Source organism: Sminthopsis crassicaudata, chromosome 4, assembly GCF_048593235.1.
Source record: "Sminthopsis crassicaudata isolate SCR6 chromosome 4, ASM4859323v1, whole genome shotgun sequence".
Classification (NCBI taxonomy): domain Eukaryota; kingdom Metazoa; phylum Chordata; class Mammalia; order Dasyuromorphia; family Dasyuridae; genus Sminthopsis; species Sminthopsis crassicaudata.
The window spans coordinates 256,256,173-256,276,791 of record NC_133620.1 but is presented as its reverse complement, the minus strand read 5'-3'; the positions used below and the strand labels follow the sequence as shown (position 1 = coordinate 256,276,791).

Sequence of the window (20,619 nt, the reverse complement as noted above, 5' to 3'; positions counted from 1 at the left end):
ATTGTAAATATTTCATTTAGTAATCATTAGTGCTTCAGTCAATGCTGCTATTCTACCTCTTTTCACTAGGAAAGTGTGAACACATCTGTGTTTGTTCTTTATAGGAGATAGTTGGGATGTTTATTTCAGAGACACATTAAAAACAGAATTCATGTCAATCCATTCATGATGTGATATACATAACAATGTGAAATCAAACTAGTTCAGGGCATTAATATCATCTTGAAATTGAGCCGGCTTGATATTATCAGTTATAATAACAAAATCAATCAATAGCTAGTTATTTAGGACCTACTATATACTAGGTACTATACTAAGCAACAAGGAGTCAAAGAAAGGCAAAAAATAATCCTTACTCTCAAGGATTACATATAATAATAGCTAGAACTTATAAAAAGCATTTAAAGTTTGCAAAGTACTACATATGTATATGTGTGTATCTACACATAGATATGTATACACATATATATTTCCTATCTTATTTGGCAGTTGCAAGAACTGTGTCAATTACATTCATATTATGAAAAGACACAAATATTTTCCTAATTCTATCATACTAGAATTTCCAATAATAGAAATTCCAAAGAATACATGGAGAGGAAATTGGGGAAAATGGCATCCCGACTCCATCTAATTGATTTTTCTTTCAGAAAAATTGAGCTAAATATTAAATTCTAGTAAAGTAGTATTATGCCTTATTCACTTCCCTGTTCTCTTCATTATAGTCAACTATTCACAACTGAGGCTATTCTTCCCCCTGATAATGTGGGTGTAACTACAATTATTCTTAAAGAAAGCTGCCTATGGCATCAAGGTGGGGTAAATCAACTCCTGAATTATTTCTCAAAGAAGTGTTCATTTTGTTTTCAGTTATTTATATTCAACACAAGGTATGAGATTAGTTGTTTTCAGCAGGTGCTTATAAAGACTTATTCAAACATACTTATTTCTTCCTCTGTTGCTGAGAATAATATCCAGTCACAAATGAAAGGGATAAAAGTATGGTTTTTGTGAGAATTATTTGACAGAATGATAGTGAGAGGGATAGGCAGAGAAGCCATCAAACGAATTACTTGTATTTTATTTTCTTCAAATAAATTGATGGCTCAGGAGAGGGAAGACATGCAAAAGGAGGAAAAGGGGATAGACAAACAGGAAACGGAGAAGCAGGAACAGGAAAAGAAAGAAGAGATAGAGATGAAAATGCTGATTTATGCTTGGTTTTTAAACCTTAGTCCCAAGACTACTTATCCTATACTTGGTATTATCCCTAAAAGTTTATATTAGATTTTCTTGTTTCTGTTGTCCCAAGAACTTACCTCGAATAAAATTCTAGAGCAAAACTTGAAGAAGACTTTATAGAGTCACTTTTACTATCTTAAAACCAACCAAAGGGGAGTAGGAACAAGAAGACAATATATTAAATGGAAAGAACACTGACTGGATTTTTGTGTGTGTTTGTGTGTGTATGTGCTGATTCAAATCCTAAATCTCATATTCATTACTTATGTGACTTTGGGAAAATCATTTAATTCTCTGGAATAATGTTCCATGTTGAAAAAAAATACACACATGTATAATGTAATTATGTGCATATTTCCTCATAATAAATGTGTATATGTATGTGTATATATCTATCTATCCATCTATATGGGTGGTTGGAAAATTATTCAGTTGTGACATCTAAACTAATCTTATATAACAGCCCACTCCTTTGGTTCTCCCCTTCTAATATGTATATTCAGAAGTAAAAAATAAAATTATTTTCAAAGCTGGATCACATTTACAATGTTTAAAGAATTCAGAATGAATAGACTATGTCATTGAAAATAAAATTGTCACAATGAAGTCTATTTATTATAAATGTGAATTTGAAGCTCATATCCAATTTTCATGACCAAAAAAAAATGCCATAGCACTTTATCTTTTCAACTAGGTTTCAAAATAAATAATATGCTGACTTACGGGTTGAAATACCAAAAAGCTTTAAGCGAGGTTAGGGAAAATATTTAGCAAGCACAGTAAAAATTTATTAGTGCCATCTTTTTTAAAAATCATTTTTATTTTATTTTAAGTTTCAAAAACCCTATCATCTCTCCTACTCTATTAAAAAAAGCAAGAAAACCAAGACCTATTACAAATATGTATAAACAAGTAAAACAAATTCTCACCTTAACTTTGTCAAAAAACAAATAAAAATCTTAATGATGTCATAAAATGCTTCAGTGAAAAGCCTCTAGGAATCTGAAATACAGAAACTCATACACATACTATGGGAAGTACTGATTTGGATTTATTTTTGAATTAAAGAAAAATGAAATAAAAACCGTATAATTCTGCTTAACAGTAGTCTATCTGGGCCCATCTGTTCTTTGAAACTTTCCTTAAAATCCCATTCTATACTGATTTCTCCCTTATCTAAGTCTTCAAAAACTTGTCATTTGTCTTATGTAATTTTTGCCTTATAATATTCTATCTTATTGTCCAATTGCCTAGACTACGAAATTTAGCATTCTAGTGTTTCACTGGATAGAGTCCATTAATGTCTACAAAAATATATTAATATACATACAGACTTTTAATAATCATGATACATAGATATATACATATAGATATACATTTGGGATGTTAATATATAAGCATATGTATATATCTACATTCACATACACATATATACTTATGGACTACTTGTTTGCCTCTTCTATCATTTATTTCTTCATTCTTCTTTCATTGAACATTATTCTCTCTCTCTAAGGTTCTGAGAGGTGAACTTTCACCTGATACTTCCACAAACCAGGGCATGTTTCTTTCCAGCTAATCTCTGACCATAACCATATCAACCTTTCTGGTATTGTCTTTTTTCTTTACAATATAAACTCTTGACTGTCTTGCTTGTATTTTTTTTTAATTCCTTAGTACTTAGTATAGTATCTGGAACTTATAGTGCTTAATAAATTCTTTATCATTCATTTCTCTCCCTCCCTCACTTGTACCTTCCCTTTCTTCCTCTACCTCTCTTTTCTTCCCACCTCTTTCTCCCCACTGACTTATTTATATACTTATCCATTCATCCATTATCTCTAGTTGTGTAGTATTCATATATCTGTCTCCCCTTTACATACTTTTCCCTAGTTAAATTGTATACTTTGTGGGGAAAATATATCTCTTCTGCTGGTGGTTTATTTATTTATTTATTTATTTGCATTCTGAGAAATTAGGTAGCAATGGATACAGTGTTAGGTCTGGAATCAGACTCCCTTTTTTTTTTTAGTTCAACTGGCCTTATTAGCTTATTAGCTGTGTGTGACTTTGAGTAAATCATTTAGTCCTGTTTGTCTCAGTTTCCTCATCTGTAAAATTAGCTTGAAAGTTAAAAAACTAAAAACAACTGAACAGCACAATGTTTTTATTTCATTGCATTTATGATAGTGTTCAACATATATTATACCTTGATATCATGGTACTCCTCAAGAAAGAAGGATAAACAACAACCTCTATGAGTAGAGCTGCCCAACAAACTTCCTTCCTGCCTTCCTTTTCATTTTCTCTCCTTCTCTTCCCTACCTCTATCCACATAGAGTATCAAACCCTTAACTACAGATGTTCTTAAAAGCTTTTATTTTTTTTCCTTTTGGATCTCTGACTCCTCTCAATATATCTTGGGGTTTAGTAGATTTCTTTCTTAAAGACCATGACTTAAATCCAAACCACTATGATTCTCATTGAATAGGTTCCAGGCCAAGCCCCATTTGGAAATTGTTTGGGTCTTGATTGACTCAGATAGAAAGTGAATAGCAATCTTTTATGCTTTGGTCAGAAATCCTGAGAGTCTTCCCCTCCCAGATTTGCTTATTTGTTTATTTAGAATTTTTTTTTTTTGGACTGGGTGAAAGAAAAGATTATTTGCCTCAATTGCTACTTAGCCTTAATCACTAAATGGGTACTACCTTGGTTAAATTGAGACCTGTTGAAGACCTTAGCTTTAAAAGGCAAGAGCTCCCATTTGCATCCAGGACCATCTCCAGTCATCCTGATCTACGTATGGCCACTGGACTCAAATGACTCTGGAGGGGTACGTAAGGCAGGTGACCTTGCCCAGCCCTCACTTAAATTCTATTTACTTGCATGTTATGGCATCAACTCTCTGATATCATGGTCCTCTTCAAGAATGAAGGACCATGATATCAGAGAGTTGATTCCATAACATGTCATAACATGGAATAGGACAAGACATAATAACATATATGTTATGTATCTACTGGATTGGGACTTACTATTTCATTGATATAAAAAATTCCCTCTACCATTACGCACTGACATCTTCTTTATAACATATAATGTTAAAGATTAGAATACTTAAATGGTTAAATGGTTTGAATCCAGGTCTTCATGAGGGTGAGTCCAGCTTTCTATCCTATAGTTCCAATAATTTCCTTGTTTGCATAATAACAGCTGAAATTAATATTTATATGAATTATATTCAAATATATGTGTTAATATGTACATAGACATATGTCTATATTCACTGTATATCTTTTTATATAAAAGATAGTTTCATTTTCTTTTCATATACACACACACATACCTCTATACTATACCAGCTACCATTATTATGATGGTAATTAATATATGATTAATGGTGATTAATACATGATAACAAAAATAAGTTTTATATATATATATACATATAATACATATATAAATAAAACACATTAATAAGAAGATAGACAGATCTATGACTTTATTAGAATTGGGAACTAACTAACAAGACACATTCTCTATTAATATACATCAGTTACTTATCTATGAAATACAGTCTTAGAAATATATCTGGGAATCCTGCCTTTCCAGGGTTATACAGCAAATATGTGTCAGAGGCAATATTTGACCCTAGTCCTTCCTGACTCCTGTATGTCTATCCAGTATGCTAGTCTGCTTCTCTTGTTAAGAGTGCATATCATTTTCTTATTTGAACCTCGGAACAATCCTGGGAGATACAGACTATCATATAAATAAGACAATTAAACTTCAAAAAGTGCCAATAATGAACTAGCAAATCCGGAGATGGAATAGGATTCATTTTTTTTTTCTTTTATCCAAGTACAATGCTCTGCCTCCCACATATCTCTCTGATGTCTTTCATTTTTTCTATATCTATCTTCTCTCTCTAATCTCTCTCTGCATGTCCCTCTATAAATATATGCACATATAGATAGAAATGATATATATATATATATATATATATATATATATATATATATATATATATATAGAGAGAGAGAGAGAGAGAGAGAGAGAGAGATAGATGTGAATGACATATGGATAGATAGGTAGATTGATATTTAGGACTTGCTGATTGAAAATGTTAGAAAAAATTTCAAAGGAATGAATGGATATGAAAAACAGTGAAAAATATTACTACAAACCTACCTGGTTCTTCATTCTCACTTCTTTTTTGGCTTTTAGTGAAACTAATTTATACTTGGTAGAAACAGACTTAGGAGAAACAAATTTTATAGTAAAAAGAACATTGGTCTTTGTGCTCAGAGATCTGAATTCAAACTCTGGCTCTGATCCTTTGTTGAATGATCTTAGAAAAGTTGCTTTAACTTCCCAGAATATAATTTTCTTCATTTGTAAAGTGAGGATAATCATACTTTTGTTTAAAGGACTCTATACATAGAAGTTATCATTAATGCCTTTCATTCAACGTTTCTTTCTTGCAGAAAGTAAAAAACTAGGCCTACAGAGGCCTACTACAAAGAAACCAAGAAAAAACTTTATATAACATGATTTTATGACCACTTAGAAGACCATTCTTTCTTGCACCTCCATAGCCTCAGTCCTCAATTTTTCCATCAGCATGTCACATTTCCTGAGTCATCCATCTTTGAAATTATTTCATTGAATAGTATATTTACTCTTAGAGGGCCCCAGCCAAACTATAAATATCTTATCTAGGGAAGCGATATATTAAAACTAGTAGCATTCATTAGCACCTACTAAACACAGTAGCATCACTGAATACACAGATTAATTTGTCCTATATCTAGCAGAATGTAGTTTTGTGATAGAATAGAACCAGTATATAGAGCAACTAAACTTTCAGAGATCTTTAGGAATGATCCAATGTACAATGAAGATCTGAAGACTGTATGGGTTACTAAGAGGACTAAAGCATCCCTATCAAACATTTTCCCTCCTAAATTTCCTCAAATTCATGAAACTGCATAATGTACAAAATGCTTTAGACACACAATATATTTATATAGCTATATGAAATTGGGTGGAATTTTGGAAATTTTTTCTTCATTCATGAAAATTCATAATTAATGAAAGAACCCCCCTTTCCCAAATCACATTATCATTTTTCCCCTCCATAAAACTTGTACTTTCTTAGTATCAACATAATTAGCATTACTTAGACAAAACCATAATAACATTGAAACATCTTTACCATTTGGAGCTGTTTTTGGTCCCAAATATAAATTATATATCCAACGTTACTTCCCAGATCATAACAAAGCCCTAATACATTGAATGGGCAGTGACTTCATTCTTTAGGAAGTTATTCTTTGATTACAATAGTCAGCAATGGAGAAGATGATATGGAAATTGTTCAGCACAGAGTTTGGTGAAATTCAAGACTCAACATCTTCCTCTTTATTGCTAGAATTTCAGCATCTCCAAAGCACATCATAATCTCTTAGCTAGTAGACAAATTCTTTAACATTGATAAAGAACATAGAAATTAACTATCACAGACCTAGTAAGCATAAGATAAGAGATTTAAAAACAAATCTTTCTGACTCTATACCTAACATTCTATCCACTATTCCATGCTGTCCCAAATAAAATAATGCTATCTGAAAAGTTATGGCTCTAAACTGATTAAACTATACTGACTAGAATCATGCATATAAGAATGTGTTGCATGTGTATATATGTAAATCTATTTGTGTATATATATATACATATGTATGTTATATGCAGCATATATACACATACATAAGGTAATTTCAGAATATGGATATGTCTTGAAGGGGAAATTTTATAAGAAATATGAAGGGTTTTGGCATATGAAAGTCACCACATCCTGACTTTCCTATGACCACTTATAATGAAACCAAAATGAGCACTTACTTTTTTTGGGAATAAATTTAATATCCCCCTTAGCACTGATCAGATGCAAAGAAAGCTTCATTCATTCAAATATTTCTGTTCCTGTTCTGAAAATGGAGGAGTGCTGTGTACCTGTCAAGTAAGCAGAATTCATAATTGAAATCAAAAATGGATGAGAGAATTCATTTTCCATGTTAAAAATACCAAATCTCCAAAGGGCCAGTATCAAATTTATTCAAGCCATCTGTTTACCTATCTTAAATCTTCACTTATATTCTCAAGTGGGCAAAAAACCCCACCAAATTTTAAGGCATTATGCATGCACATACATATACATATGAATATATAAGGCAGTATGGTGTGGAATATCAATTTGGCTGGTGGCAAAGTTAATGTTGGCAGCAGTTGTCAAACATACTCAAAACAAAATAAATTAGCCATCCACCCTCTTGTATTTAAGTGCTTTTTATTTTCAGTGTTTTAGAAACAGTTTAATTTTAAACAGCATTCTAGTTATGAGCAGTCTCTCTTGAGGAAGTTTTTTTTTTTTTTTTATGAGATTGAATGGAGATAATGACTACCATTAGTCATTGCCATTAGCATAAAGCATTAGAAACACTACAATATTTATAACGGGTGATGACATGACAGTAAAAATATGACTTCTTATCGCTTGTGCAAGCTTTTGACTACAGCTGACTGCTATTTTATAAAGTTAGACAGATAGAAGACTGGTAATAGTACATTTAATGGCGTGTTCATCATCAGACCTAATTGTTTTCTACCACAGGGTATGAAGCTTTATGTCCTCCATCAACCCTAAACAAACAGCTATTCTGCTTAATGGCTGTTCAATTAATGTTTATGGGGCCACTTTTATCCCCTGAATTATTTGATGAATGTACTTGAAGAAGGAATATAAAAATCAAGTTTCATGGGCACCCCAACTCACATCAAACATTCCCAACTCACATCAAACATTCCCCCAATTCTGAGAATCCTGACAGTTTAATTGAGATTCACTCCATCATAGCCAAAAATATTCATCAAGATTCAATATATCTTCTCCTTTGCCCACTTCCTGCTTTTGGTTTTCATTATTAATTGTCAAAGAAAAAAAATCAAACCTGTAAAAAAGCAAATGGTCTGTGTATCTTCAACCTTGTTGCCTTGAAATAGCAGATCAAATCATGGCTAGAATAGAGATGATTGAGTTAGATCAACTTAGATAAAGGTCAGGTGGTTCATCCCTCTACAGAACTATTCCTTTACATCTCAATTGCCTTCCTTAACCTGATAGTCAGTGCCTATTCATAATTCTGCCTTCCTTATTGTAAATGTCTATCTATTCTTCCCCACCCCCCACTCCAAAAGTAGAACAAAGATGGGTTTCTAGTCAATTGTTTAATGCTTATTAATTCATCTCTCATACTTTGGAAGGAAGTCTGTAAAGAGCTGTGCAACTTTCCTGCAAATATATTTTCATTGCAGAGTAAGCATTCTAATTCTAAAAGGAGTTGATTTTTGACTGGTATAAATTAATTGTATGGAGCACTAATATATTCTTCCATGTCTTCTCCTTCTAATTCAAGAGCTCTGATCTCTGGCTCCTAATGATGTATTACAAGCTTGTGTTTCTCTGAAAGACTATTAATCATTAATATTCCTCAGTTCTCTAAAGTAATTGGACACAATTAGACATAAGGGGGAAAAAAGTAAAACTAGAGCTGAAGAAAAAAGTGGTTACAATTTCTTTTTAGAAATTAAGCAAATTGGGGCAGCTAGGTGGTACAGTGGATAGAGCACCAGCCCTGAGGTCAGGAGGACCTGAGTTCAAATTTGGACTCAGACACTTAATACTTCCTAGCTGTATGACCTGAGCAAGTCACTTAACCCCAATTTCCTCAGCCAAAAAAAAAAATAATAATAATTAACCATTTTTAATACCATAAACCCTGTTAGATATTTGTTGCATACAGCAGAATAAATATGTACACACATATACATGTGTATATACATATACATACATACACATAGACACACTATTTACCTCTACTATCTATTTATATAATGTATCTATCTATCTCTCTATTTATCTATAAATGGAAAAGGTACTGGGATAGTTTGCTATTTCCTTCTTTAGATGATAAAAACTGAGGTAAATAAGGTTAAGTGACTTGTCTAGAATCATATAATTAGAAAGTCTCTGAAATTGAACTCAGATTTGAACTCAAATTCTCCTGTCTGTAGGGATGGCAGTTTATCATTATACCACCTAAATTCCAATATACCTATACACATATACACAGACACATACACGCACACATATTGTCAATTACTATATTGTTATTAATATGTACAGACATGTATGTTTATATAAATATATATGTAAATATATTGTGCCTATACATGAAGAAGACATATATGTATATGTCTATATATCTATTTTAATAAAAATGTCATTGTTCTCTATCTCCCCACATAGCAGTTTTTGCAGATCTACATGAAGTTCATAAACAGGGACAAATGAGGTGTCAAGTTTAAGAGCTGTCAAAACTTCCTGCAAAGAACAGAGCTGAGAAATGACAAACTTATCACCTGGCTGGCTGATGTTTAAAGCTGACTGCTTTTGATTAAGAGGCAATGAGCCTTCCGTTGCCGAGTTCATTTGGCGTTTCCTAAGCACCTCTTCAAGTGAAAATTATGCTGTTGAACTGATTTGAATTTGATTAGTTTAACTCTACAGTTTTATTATTTGTAATAAATAAAGTCAGGTTTTATGGTGGTATAGCACATTAAGAAACATTTTAGCAGAGCGACTGACTTATTTTTATTTCTTATGTATTATTGCTTGACTTTTTTTTTTTCCCTTAAGAAGCACATTATATAACTTAGCAGGGTGTAGCCTATTTGATATTTGATTCTCCACCTTCCCAGATATGAATTGATAACCCCACAAACTTCTCATATTTCAGAAGCTTCACAGAAACAATAACAATAATCAAAATTTTCTGTTTCTGTGCTTTTAATAGAGGTGTGCTTTGTAACTGTCAAGTAAGTAGATTTCATAACTGAAATCAGAAGTGTTGATTTATTTGCATATCATTTACCAGGCTCTTTCTCATGCTTCATTTCAAAATTACAGAACCTCATATATATTAGCTATGGAAGCCTTTAGAAGGAAAACATTAGGAAGAAAACCCACTAACATACTAAGCAAAAATCCCCACATTCAATTATATAATAGCTAGGCTTAAAATTAGGCTGATCAAAATTGTAGTTCTTCCTTTGACTTGTAATAAATTTGGAATCATTGTCGAGTTGTTTAATCTCTTTGGACCAACATTGTCTCCCAAAGAGTTAAAATTATAGATAAATTCCTGTTCTTCATTAGAGGTAAAACTTTTACGAAGTTCCCCCCCCGCTAAGTAAATCATAAATCCAGATTAAAACAAAAACAAAAGCAAAACATTCCCAAAAATATTATGACTCATATATTGAATAATTAAGAAACAGCCTAGGTTAGTGGACAGATTGGATGGGCTTAGAGTTGGAAAGGTGTTGGTTCAAATCCTGCCTCTTACTTTTGCAAGTTATATGAACCTGGGATAATCACATAAGCTCTTTGTACTTAGAGCCACCCTGTAGGCTTTAAGTCATAGGACCTGATCTCTATGGGATTTCTAGCATTGGAATTTCCCAGTGCTAAGAAAGCAAAACATTCTTTATTCATTCTTGTATTTTGGATCTGATTATTTCTTAAACAAAACAAAAAACAAAACAAACAAAAAAAAAAAAAAGAAAGGCAGAAATGAAATAACGATTGGACTCTGATCTTGATGGTAACCAAGAAAATATGAAATGCTCGTGTGAGTAATAAGACATACATTGGAATATTTCATTAACTTAGGTCTTGTTACCTTAATTTTATGATGTTATTGAACAAGATAGTGTATCCTTGAAGAGCTATTTGAAAGATTGATTTTTTTCACATGTTGTGAGGTTATGAAGTGGACTTATCAATTAGAACATTTTTCTGGATGACTTGGATGACCAGGTTATTTAATAAATGAATGTATTCTACACATTAAAAAAAAAAAAAAACAACTCTCCTAAGACAAGAATTAAATGGGGAACTGAAGTAATTTTTAATAGCTTTTTTATTTTCAAAATATATGTTAAGATAATTTTCAAAATTCACCTTTGCAAAACCTTGTGTTCCAATTTTTTTTCCTCACTTCCCCCACTCCCTCCCCTAGACAACAAGTAATTCAATATGTGTCAAACACATGTAATTCTTGTATACATATTTCCACAATTCTCATGCTTCACAAGAAAAATCAAATCAAGAAGGAAAAAAATGAAAAAGAAAACAAAAAGCAAATAAACAACAACAAAAAGGTGAAAATACTGTGTTGTAATCTACATTCAGTCCTTATAGTCCTCTCTTCAGGTGCAGATGGTTCTCTCCATCACAAGTCTATTGGAATTGGCCTGATTCACTTCATTGTTGAAAAGAGTCACTTCCATCAGAATTGATTATCATACAATCTTGTTGTTGCTATGTACAATGTTCTCTTACTTCACTTAGCATCAATTCATTTAAGTCTTTCCAGGCCTTTCTGAAATCATTTGGCTGATACTTTCTTATAGAACAATAATATTCCATAACATTCATATTATATAATTTATTCATCGATGGGCATCTACTCAATTTTGGGCACTTAGGTAATTTTAAAAGCAATTCAGAAACAACTTTAATTATAGGGTATAAAGCATATTTAAACAATAGTGATTTAATTCTTAAATTTAATTATCAAAGAGCAAAGGACCTGAGTTAAAATTCTGCCTGTTACATTTACTACCTGTGTGGCCTTGGACAAGTCCCTAAACTGTGTGGGAACAGTTTTATGTTTCATAAAATAAGGGAGATAGATGGCTTCTCAGGTTCTTTCTGGATTCAGTATTTTTTTTTTTCTTTGTAGGACTAATTCAGAAAACTGCATTATTTTACACTAGGATTCTACCTAGTTGAGAGTGTTGAGAAATAGGGAATTATTAAATGAATTAAGTTTTTTTAAAGCTTTAATAAGAAGCAGCTAGGTGGTGCAATGGAAAGAGTGCTAGACCTAGAGTCAGGAAGATCTAAGTTTAAATTCTGACTCAGACTAGCTGCATGATCCTGAGCAAGTTGCTTAACCTCTGTTTGCCTATTCCTCTGGAAAAGAAAATGCAGACTATTCCAATAGTTTTGCCAAGAAAAGCCCATGGATGATATGGTCCATGGATTCATAAAGAATCAGATACAACTGAAAGACAATAAGACTTTGATCTGTTTAGACCAATGGTGTTAAAGTGAAATAATGGCCATTGCATAAAGATCAGTGCAGAACAAATATCAATTTAGTTTTTTTTTATTTAATATTATTAATACAATTAACACTTGAGAGTGTTGCAGGCCATATTTAGCCTATAGAGTGTATATTTGATATATCTGGTAAAGCCCACTCTTGAAAGCAATGATTATGGAAAAAATAGAACAAAGCAACAACAACAACAACAACAACAAACTACTTAAAAAAAATAAAAATAGAGGATGTAAGCAAACCCAATAAGGAGTTCTAAGAAGAGTGAAAATATTATGAAGAAAAGATAGGAAAAGAAAATCAGCTCATTATGTGGCAAAGATAAGAAATGGCAGGTACACAGCCAGATGACTCCATTAATTTTCTCATGATATCAGGAGAAATCAGGGAAGATTTCAAACATATTGGGTGAACCTTATAGAAAGCTTTGAAAATATGGATAAGAGTTAATCAGATTGGGCAAATATGAATGGCATGACTGGAAGCACTGAAAGAACTCTAGAATCAGATCACAGATTCAAGTGTTGAGTATTTGAGTACTCAATTAGTACTTACAATTTTTGTCACAGACTGATCATCTTCTTTAAACACATACACACACGCACACAAACTAAATTCATGGAAAGTTAGACATGAAAGGAATAGAATTCCATAATCTTTAAAAAACTATGTAAATGCAAACTATTTTTGTAATTACATTTACAATTACTAATTAAGAATCTGAGGCCATTCAAGATAAAATGATTTGTTCAAGGTCACAAAAATACTAAATGGCACAGGTAGTACTTTAACTTTTTTTGTTTGTTTGCTTGTTTTTTACTCTATCATATTGTTTCACTTATTGCTACAAAGTTGTTTGGTTTTTCTTTTTTTAAATTGTAATTTAGAAAATATAAAGAGAAGTTCCCTATTCATTTTCTGCTTTAAGAATGAACAGAATTTAACTTTTTGTAGCACCTACATTTTGAACTCCAATTATTAATTTCATAATGCTGTAACTAAAGCCTTTTTGTGACTAATGAGCTATTAATTTAATGAGTTATTAATTAATAGGTTATAACTTACTACATAAATATATATGTATATATATACATATATGTAGTGTTGAAATTTTTATTCTCAAATGAATTTTTTTTAAGTGATGAGGATGATGAGCACATTGAAGAGTTTGTAAATAACTATCACCTTAGGAAACAAGTAGTTATGCTTAGCTGACTGTCACTGTCTTTTTTTTTTTTTCCCCATTGAAGCAATTGGAGCTAAGTGACTTGCCCAGGGTCACATAGCTAGGAAGTGTTAAGTGTCCGAGACCATATTTGAACTCAGGTCCTCCTGACTTCAGGGCTGGTGCTCTATCTGCCTCTCCACCTAGCTTCCTCTTCTGCCTTAGTTTGTACAAAATTGCCTTATATCCCCAAGAGCATAGAGACTATTTTGTCATCAACAACTTAGGTGTTGTATCTTGTTTATACAGACTAAGTCTTCATATTTTAATTAATTAATGTTAGTCTAGGAAAGAAATCCATTTTTTATCTCACAAATTAATCAGGGGGCGGCTAGATGGTACAGTGGATAGAGCACCAGCCTTGAAGTCAGGAGGACCTGAGTTCAAATCTGGCCTCAGACACTTCCTAGCTGTGTGACCCTGGGCAAGTCACTTAACCCCAACTGCCTCAGCAAAAAAAAAAAAAAAGTTACTCAGGCATCCATATTGTCCTGTACACATGAGAACTGATAGTATATGATGCCTGCCTAGTTATTTGAGCACATGATTGTGAGCCAAAAATACAGAGTTTGAAAGCTGTTCTGATTAGTTTTTTTTTTTTTTTTGATTGCCTTTATCTTCAAAATAAAGATGGATACACAGCAGTATAATTTGGATGAATTTGCTCTGGGACAGTAAAATATCTTCAGCTTGATTCACTGGAAGCTGGCTTAATTCCACAAAATGGTTCTTTCACAGACTCTGCTGGGTCATGAAGCCACAAAGGTGATCTGCAATGAATCAGAGCAAATGTTGTGAATCTGTCCGATTCGTCTGCAGCCATAAATTTAATCTGTCTATGTTTTCTGCTAAGTGACATGGAGGGTTGAACAACTGCTCAATAAATTCAATTAAAGTCAACAGCTGATCTAACTCAGATCTAAGCCTTATTTTGTTTTGAAAAGTAGAGTATATATATATATATATATATATATATATATATATATATATATATATTTTTTTTTTTTCCCACCTGGAAAAGTGCTGTAACTTTTCATTTGATTGCATTAAAATATTTCAAATAACTTTATATACTATTCACAATAGTGATTTAATATGTGTCAGGTAAAATTCAAATCCTGATTTGGCAAACCTCCTTCATTTATGGGATTTTGATCAATTCATTTAAATTCCCTGGACATTAGTTTCCTCATCTATAAAATGAGGTTAATTATGATTCTATCATAACAATCCTAATATAAAGTTTTGTTACTTCATGTTAAAACCGTAGAATTTTGACAATTTTTTTCTTTTCTTTTTGAAATTTTCTCAATATGTCACTCCACTTTCTCATCCTTTCTCTTAATCTCTTATGAAGAAGTGGTCCTTCTCATTGCCAAGGCCAACCCTCTAGGATTATACTTGATCTCATTCCTTCCTGCTTTTCCAGCAGATTACATCCTCAGTTATCCTCTTCTCTCTGGAATCTTCAATCTCTTCTTACCAACTTCCTTAAATATATTCATTTCCCCATATTCAAGGGCAAAAAGGTTTTTATTGGATATTACCATTTCCTCAAGCTATTATCCTACATTTCTCTCCATTTCTCAGCTAAATTTGGAAAAGGTGTTCATTCTCAGTATTTCTATTTTTTTGCCCATCACTCATTCTTCATTCATTTGTAGTCTGGTTTTCGATTTCTTCATTTAACCACTGCTCTCTCTATATAATAATTTCTTAATAAACACATCTTTTGATTTTTTTATGTTTGTTTTGTTGCTTTTAATGCTAATCCTAATCATTTTATTCTTTCATTTGACAATATTGGCCACTGTTTCTTCCTGGATTCTGTTTGTTTTCTGGGCTTTTGTGACGATGTTCTTTCTGAGTTTGCCTCCTTCCTGTTTAACCATTCCTCAGTGTCCTTTGTTGGCTCACTGTTTACATTATACTCCTTAACTGTGGGTATTCCCCAGGACTTCATCATGGATCTTTATCTTGTTAACTTCCTTGCATCCCATGTTTTTAATTATTGTTTCTACACAATGACTCTCATCTACATATGTAATTCTCTGTTCCTAGCTTCATTCTCAGATCCTTAATTACCTACTGAACAACATTTATCTCCAAGAGACATCTTAAACTCAAAATACCAAAAACAAAATCTGTTTTTAATTTGTATTTATTTATTTTTGACATTCAATTATTATTATTTTTTTTTTAAATACTTTTATCTCCAGAGTTTTACTCACCCACTGAGAAGACAAGCAACATGACATCATTTATACATATGAAGTCATGTGATACACATTTCCATCTTGGATATGTTGCAAGGGGAAAAAAATCAAGAAAAAGAAAATGAAAAAGTATGCTTCAATCTGAATTCAGAATTCATCAGTTCTCTCTCTGGAGGTGAACAGCATTGAGACAGAATTTCTAAATTCTCATCTATCCCAAACTGCCTTATTTTTGCCTTCCAAGAGAATGTCTCAAATTAATAATTAATTATTAAATGATTAATAACATTATCTTAGAATCTTCATGTTCCTCAACCCACATATCCAATCAATTCTCCAATACTGCTTTCTCTAACTTCACAAAGTCACTCTCATCCAATCTCTTCTCTCCATTATCCATAGCTATCATCTTAGTTAAGGCCTTCATTTTCTCTCTTCCTCTTCACCATGTTATGAAGTGTTATATCAAAAAGTGTTGATTTTATTTTTTTCCCAAGTGGCAAAGATTTTATTATTCTACTTAAAGCAGGCTAAATCCAAAAGAAGTTAGTTACTGTGATGCTTTGCTATGGGGTGGAGTTGGTGTTGTCTACAATATAAACAGGTCTTTATAGGGGAAAACCCAGGATTTTGACATATAACTTAATTTTCTGATTGGATAGACTTACTGTGGAGTTATGGGGTTTTATCAATACAAAGAATTCATCTTAAAATTCTTCCTGAGGCCTTGATTTGGGGAAAGGGGCTGTAATAAAGGTAAAGAAAAAAATGTCTAATCAGAATCACAACAGATCCACTTATAGTCCTATCAATTCTTCTACCTCTTAGCCTTAGGTAGTAGCTAGATTTTTAGATTGTTTACAGTAAATCAAGGTAAGAGGTTTGAAACTTGGCTCTGACATTTGTGATTGTTTGCAGCAAGTCCTTAAACTTCTGACCCTCAGTTTCTTCATCTATAAAATATGGAAGTTGGAATAAACGACTTTATGACTAAGTTCCTTCCCTTTTTAGATTTAAATCTATATTCTTGTGGTCTGTAAAATGAGGATGTTGGACTGTTGAGGTTGGGAAGGGAAGGAGGGACCGCAAAATCATATTATACCAGGACTAGAGGAACTTAAAGTCTCTTCTAAGATTTAAATTCTAAGATCTAATATACTTTTTAAAAAGTGTTATGTACTTAATAATGCCTTCAATAGTCACTCATGATGATTTGACAAATCTTAATTTGTAAAAATTTGTATGTTTCAATCTGTATTATTATTATTAAATTTGGAATGAACTCTACCATTTATATAATATATATATATATATATATATATATATATACATATATATATATATATATATATATATATATATATAATTATATAACCTATAGCAAATCAGTTAAGTTTTAGTCTTCCTTTCCTCATCTATAAAAGAAAGAAAATGACATTTATATTAGTTATCCCAGGTAGTTTTTTTGAGTATTTAATGATACAATATAGCAGCTTGGCATGTAAAAAATGCAAATGACTTTTTTGCAAAGGAATTGTTTACAAAGTTTATAGAGTAGTGGATTTAGGGGCCAAGGATCAGAATTAAAATTCTGCCTTTATATCAATAACTACTATATGACATGTGACAAGTCACTTAACTTATTTGGATCTCAATTTCCCTATTGGAAAATGAGGCAATTGGATTAAATGACTTTTGAATTTGAGCTTAGTAATAAACATATGATTCTAAGAGCCTATATTAAAACAAAAGTAGTGATTACTGCAAAAGTAGTGAAAATTGCAATTTAAAGTGTTATAAAATAATATTTAACTTTATATAGAATGCTGTACTAATTGTTTGCATTATTAGGTCTCACAATTAACTGAGATAAAAAGGTTATAAATAAATAAATATAATACAATAAAACCAATATATAGCATTTGTCCTGAACCTATAGAGATGTGGTACATGGTGGATGTGTTATCTTACACACATTATTTTCACTTAATGATTATTCATCATTTGCATAAACACTTGGACATTTAGATATCACCAGAATTCCAAAGCTTCCATCTGAGTACAGCAGAGTAGCCAAGTTTCTGACCTTAATCTCCTTCTTATCCTCCTGTCCAGAATTAAAATATTTCTTGAAGAAGGAAGTCAGGGAGAAGTGGGCAGCTAGAAATTTCTATCCTGCCTCTCTTCCAATGCCATGATGACACGCTAATCCTCCCTCAATACTTTTTTTTGTTGTTCAGTCATTTTGGTCTAGGGGTCACATTTGAACTCAGGAAGATGTATCTTCTTGACTTCTAAGCTGGCATTTTTATTCACTGTGCCACCCAGAAGTCCCCAATATATAAATAAGAATAAAGTAGGGTCAGAGCTGAATATTCTTTAACTACATTTTCCCCCCTAAGAACTACCCTATACAAGCAGAAGAATGAATTCTTTTGGAACAAGCATTTTGTTGAAAGATTTCTGAGGCTAGGCCAAGTTTGACTGCTAGGAAACTATAATCTAAACTGACCTTTTCAAAATGTTTTCTGACCATATTAGACTTGGAGCTATGTCTTTCTTCTATCTTCTATTCTAGCTTGTTTTTTTTCCTTTCAGATGTCTTCTTTTTTCCCTTATATGAAATCTAAATTGGGTAATTATTGTTTCATTTATCATCAGGTAAGCATTTTCCCTACATGAGACATCTTTGTGACTGATGTCAGACAAATTTTTTTTCTATATGGGAGACATTTATGTGACTGAGTAGTTGGTGTCATTTCCAATCTTATTAACACATTAAGGTAGACTTTTTTTTTTTTTTTTTTCTTTACAATGGTGAACCAGCAGAATTCAGAAAGAGAAAATGGCAGAGAATTTGGATACTTATTTGAATTTTATTTCAAATATTCATAATAGTTGAATTTATATATTGACTGAATGACATGTTAGTAGGGAAAACTATGGCTTTTTCTGACAAATCTCTGTCACTTTAGCTCATAAGACCATAAATCTAAAGCTGTAAGGGACATTAGTGATCATCTAGTACATCTACCTCCCTTTTATAGATGTGGTGACAGAGGCCCAGAAACAATAAGTGGCTTATTCAAGGTCAGGCAAGTAATAATTGGAAAGCCAGAATTAAATATATATATATATATATATATGTGTGTGTGTGTGTGTGTGTGTGTATACATATATGTTTCATCCCATGCTGCCAATTTTTCATTATTATTGATTAACCTTTAAAAATACTCTTAGGGTTGAAAAACATAAAAAATAAGATTGCCTAAGAGTCTACATGACATCCTTATAGCACTTTTTAAAAGTATCTTTTTTATACTTGAATACTAGGTGGCTAACCTATCAGGAAGCCCTGCTGGCTTTTAAAATTCAGCTACAAAATGAGAAACAGAGAAATAGTAACTAGATAATATCAGTAACATTATACTGTGAATTGAGAAAACCACTATTTTCTCTTATTTCCTTCATGTTACCAACTTCTTTAGTCCTTCTTCTGTACTATTCTGTTTGCAAACATTTTGCCTTCATTCTCCTACTCTTTTTTGTCCTTAATGTTAATCTCTTGCTCAGTCGATCTACATGGAGATATCTGACTATTTGATTTAAAATGAATACCACACCAATAGTAAGCATCAATTGCATGGGTTGAGAGAAAGGAAATGGAAAATCCATTTTGTTGCAGCAATCATACAAAGTAGGGCAGTTCAGCAAATGATATCCTATCTTGAGTAAACGAATAAGTAGATATTACAATTTCTTACAGAGAAAATGAAGGATTATTACTATTTATTATACATTTTCTTGGGCATTTATTAATAATAAATACTTTTTTAGGAGCATTTCAAAAAACCTCAGTGAGTGCCAATCTACCTTTAGAAAGACATAAGCTGTCTCCATCAATTCAGGAGTAGATATGTATATGAAAACAGGTGATCAATAAGTTTGGAAGGTTATGAGCTACGGCCTCATTTCCTGTACAATCTGGGGAAAATACATATTGAGATTTTTAATATGTATTCATAGTTATGCTTAGAGATAGTTTTCATTGACCTTTCATATCAGCATTGACTTTGTCTACCATGTTCAAAAATAACTTCATCTTTAGGATTCCCTTATTTCTAGATTAAGAAAGCACAAATGTACAAAATACTCTTTAAGATTTCAAATTCTAATATAGGTCTTACAAAATGATTAAAAATAACTGGGGGGTAGGTAGAATACTGGTTCTGGAGTCAGGAAGACTTGTCTCTCTGAATTCAAAACTGGCCTCAATCACTTACTAGCTGTGTGACCCTGGATAAATGACTTGACCCTGTTTACCTCAGTTTGTCATATATAAAATGAACTAGAGAAGGAAATGGCAAATCACTCCAGCAGTTTTGCCATGAAAACCACAAATGGAGTAAAAAAAGTTATATATGACTGAAAAACAATTGAACAAAAAGTAAACTCAAAATATCTTTTCATCATCTAATTAACATAATTTTTAACCCTGGTCATGTAGTAATATAAACTTAACTAAAGGGTTTTTGAGGACAGAGACTATGTTTTATCTTTCATATTTATCACTAACAGTTAGGCAAATAGTCTTTCACATAAGTAGGAAATTAATAAATGATCATATTGATACTATGAGGCTTATCATTAAAGTTATAGCTTGCATCTATGTTTTACAGTTTACATTAGC

General features: G+C 32.0%; 1 protein-coding gene across 3 annotated transcripts in view; it reads right to left on the bottom strand.

Moving 5' to 3' along the window:
* KHDRBS2 (KH RNA binding domain containing, signal transduction associated 2) overlaps positions 1-20,619 on the bottom strand; it is a 977,363-nt gene that overhangs the window by 39,559 nt on the left and 917,185 nt on the right. For 2 of the 3 annotated variants that reach the window (XR_012489268.1, XR_012489266.1), the window contains 3 exons: positions 15,945-16,009; positions 8,250-8,316; positions 7,144-7,254 (listed from right to left, as the gene is read on the bottom strand). The gene's annotated coding sequence lies outside the window, so the exon portion shown is untranslated. Of the gene's footprint in view, positions 1-7,143; positions 7,255-8,249; positions 8,317-14,250; positions 14,484-15,944; positions 16,010-20,619 lie in introns of those variants that run through there. The other variant, XR_012489267.1, reaches the window with a different exon arrangement.